At 41.0% G+C, this 3,820-nt stretch overlaps 1 protein-coding gene across 7 annotated transcripts in view; it reads right to left on the reverse strand.

The window, feature by feature from the left end:
- Positions 1-3,820, reverse strand: part of Magi2 (membrane associated guanylate kinase, WW and PDZ domain containing 2) — a 1,336,576-nt gene that overhangs the window by 1,332,455 nt on the left and 301 nt on the right. The window lies entirely within an intron of this gene.

A 3,820-nucleotide genomic window follows, 5' to 3' on the forward strand; every position in this document is an offset into this window, starting at 1 on the left:
AATTCACATTCTGTGAAATCAAATCTCTTTTTAAAGACAAAAAGTTGACAAACTTTGAACTTCACTTTCTAAAACTAAAGGCAGCATGCAAGTTTAACACATGATATTAGCCTGATGTCAGTGAAGGAGAAAGGGTGATCCCTAATAAATGTGAATCTATGTCTCTTTGAAGGTGTCTTTGAAAGAAGCAAGAGGAGAGAGCGTGATGTAGATCTTGTCTAAAAATGAAATTCAAAGGCTTAACAGCCCATCTTCCACATGGAAAGAGTTAGAAAAGTATTTTCCTTTTATTTTCCATTGTGGGATATTAAATGGGGAAATGTATCCAGGCTCTGCAGGCCCCTGTGTGGTCTGGGAGGCATCGGGAGCCATAGGCCAGGAATGTAGGACACAAGTGTGACAGCCTGCATAACTGGCTGCTGTGAACTTTAGCAGCAAAGCTAAAAGGAAAAGACAAAGAAAGGAAAATTTACTACTTCAATTTCTGTCCAGGATCATCCAAGAAGTTCTCCTCACAGGGTCCTATGAGACAATGAGAACACAGGCGGCATTGCTCACTCACTAAACCTCTTGGTAAGGAACATTTATTATGAACAAAAAGGATGCAACAGAATATCACCAATAAATATAAATGATATTTTTATATAGTGTTTATGACCTAGATTAAAAGATGATTAAATAAAAAGAGAATTTTTGAATTTTGTTGAAAAGGTTTTGTAACAAGTTCAAAGGCATTTAAGCAGTTCAGAGAAACGGTGAACACCTGTCTTCTTTAGGATACCTTAAAATACTAGTCTCTCACTTTCCTTAGAAATTAGGATTATTTAAAACTATGATGACTGTAATGTTACATTAGTCAAAAGTAAGTAAAAGTTGGTCAATTATCACAATTTATCTGAGGTATATTTTAGTAGTGCTTTTGATATACATATCTTCATTCTTAACAAAACCTTCCTTGGTTTTGCTATGATTATGTTTGTAGTTTCTGTATAATGTCCAATATACGATGAAATCCTTTAAAATATACCTTATTAATAATTTAAAAAACCAACTCCAAACAAATCATGTTTAAGTTCTCTGGCTATGCCCTGTTTTTTTCTTTTTGTTTCTCTCTAGAAATGTAACTACTGAGCCAAGAGCTTTTACTCAATTTTCAAGCAAGTACAAACACACCCAAGAAACACAGACTCTGTATTTAGTATTCTGCAATTTTCAATTATTCACATTTATAGTTAAAGAAATCTAAGCGCCAATAATAAACAGTAAGTTCATAAGAGAATATGTGAATCACTACACTTAGAGAAATACCCAAGAGTCTTATAGATTTCCCAAAAAACATTAATTAATTAATTAAGCAATTAATTATTTCTGCCCACAGTAATTCAGTAGATGAATCATTATAAATGTCTATCACTGGACACCTGACTGTTGACAGGCCAAGAATTTACATATACTGTGAAAAAATCATTTAAATATCTTACTCCATAAAAATAAGTTCCCTGAATCTGAAAATCTACATCTTTCGAACAACACAACACAGAAACTGAATGATCAGGACCAACTTTGGTTAAAATCATGGTCAAACAGGAATCGTTTTCTGAGGGGAGATCCGAGGGAAGGGAAGCCTCAACTGGCAACACTGCTCACAGCTTTGCTCTGTTAGAGATCACGCTTCCCAAGGTCAAAGGTGAAGACTTCTCAAACTGACCAAAATTTTATCGTCTGTCACAGAATATTCAGGATTCCATTTCTTATCTCGGGTTCTCACTTTTCCAGTGTCTCTCTGGATTTCAAATGCTAAGTTTCTAACCCTTGAGCTTTTCCTTTGGGGAAACACACTTATTTGTGTTTGTACTGAAGTTGGCCACATTCTATCTCAAGTCACAGGCATCCAAATAGCGTGTGGTCTTTAAGAAGAGGAGATCATGGGAACCCCTGGAGAACAGTCACTCTTTAGCAGACATGCAAGGGCGATAGTGGCCCACTCACCACCAATGTTTGTTTTTATACTGTGACCCACACAGAAGTATGGGAGAATTGATTTTCAAGTGTTTTCTCTGACTTCTATATACCACAATTAGCATATCCATCCACCATGCACAGATTAAAAAAATGTTTAAAAAGCGTTAACTTTTGCAATAACTTTCCATTACAGACACCAGTATTGTCACCACAAAACCATGGTCCTTGGTTAATTATAGGCGATTTCTGAGATCCTAAACTTGAACTTTTCATTTATATCTACTGCTGTTATGTACTACCCTAACATAAAATGCGTTAGCATAACTCTCTGAATTTGAGTTAAATTACCTCATTTTGGAAAATAACAGGATACTCTAAGTATCTTCTTTCATGGCACACAAGACTGTGTGTTTACATTAGACGATCTAAAATGATTCGTGATGAATACCCGAGAAATTCCAGTGAAGATGCTTTCTTCCATGGCAACTTAGCTTTAGAAAAGTTTATGAATCTTTTTTCTCTCTTGTTTACTTTGAAACAAGCTTTGTCGATTAAATTTAGGCTCAAAAAGCAATTGCTTAATAGTGTTTCTTCATAAATGGATCACAGCATTGAGAGGCAATTCAGAAGAAAGTAATACTCAGAATTTCAACACTGGAGCAGGACAAAGTAACAACAGACAAGAATCATTATACCGATAATGCTGATATGTAGAAGACACATCTGTTGACCCTGCCACCCAGGAAACTGCATCACCGCATGTGGAAAACAAAGGCACACTACATTTTGTTGAAAGAGTCATCAAATGAAACTTTTTGTCTCCATTTCTCCTCCCTCGGGACCACAGCTTTCTTTTCAGCAAAAACAGTGGACAGCTCAGCAAGATTCCAATCTCTTTAAATCCAGAATCACAGCCCCGGAAGAGGCTCGTCAAAGCCAAGCTAGAAAATAGGGTGCCTGAGCTACAACCAGCTTACATCTCCACCCACCCTCACGCCACAAACAAGCCTCCAGATTTGGAGCTAGAAGAGAGCCCAGCCACAGAGGAACGCCAGTCAATGAGGAAATCCCAGTCAATGAAGAATACTTTGGGGAGCCTTTCTATCGCTGCAGTCGGCCTCCTCTCCAACACTTGGAAAGCTCTCCCAGTTCCTGGCTTCTCAGGCTCTGCTCCTCCTCCCTCCTGCTGGCCAGGGGCAATCTCTAGGGTTAGTCAGTCTGCACGTGACTTTCTGTGCCCACATGACAGGACCATGGGCGGGGGAGAAGGACTGAGGAGTGAAGCTGGGAAAAAGTTACCGAACACTGGTCAAAGCATCCAAACCAATTTTTGCCTTTCCTTCCTCGCCAGTCGGTGGCTCAGAGATCCCTGGTGACCAGGAAGTCTCCAGACCAGCTCTGGATACACTCCAAGCGTCTCCACTCGCCCCCATGCTCAGAGCTTCTCCGAAACCCCTCTAATGACACCTCTGCACCTCAAGTTGCTCCATCCTCCTTTCTCCATTCCCCATTGCCGCCTTCCTTCCCCGAAAGCTCTATATTCACTGCGGGCGATGCCACTGACGCACCTTCTATTTGGTCCTAGAGCACCGAGGTCAGGCAAGGCCAAACACCTTCCAAAGGGGAGGAACCAACTACACAAACTAAGTTACCTGCCACACCGCCACCTGGCTTAACCGGCCGACCAGCCCCCTGCCCCTGTCCCACTAATGCTCCTTTCCCACTTACAGTGCTCTCCGGACCCCACCCCGCGGTGGCGCAACATACACCCTGGCAACCCGCGCGCCCACCCACTCTCTTTTCCCTCCCCAAGCAGGGGTCCCATCGCCTGGCAAAGCACCAGGCAAGCTGCGCTCAC

The sequence above is a fragment of the Myodes glareolus genome, chromosome 27 (genome assembly GCF_982192425.1).
Source record: "Myodes glareolus chromosome 27, mMyoGla1.1, whole genome shotgun sequence".
Classification (NCBI taxonomy): Eukaryota; Metazoa; Chordata; class Mammalia; order Rodentia; family Cricetidae; genus Myodes; species Myodes glareolus.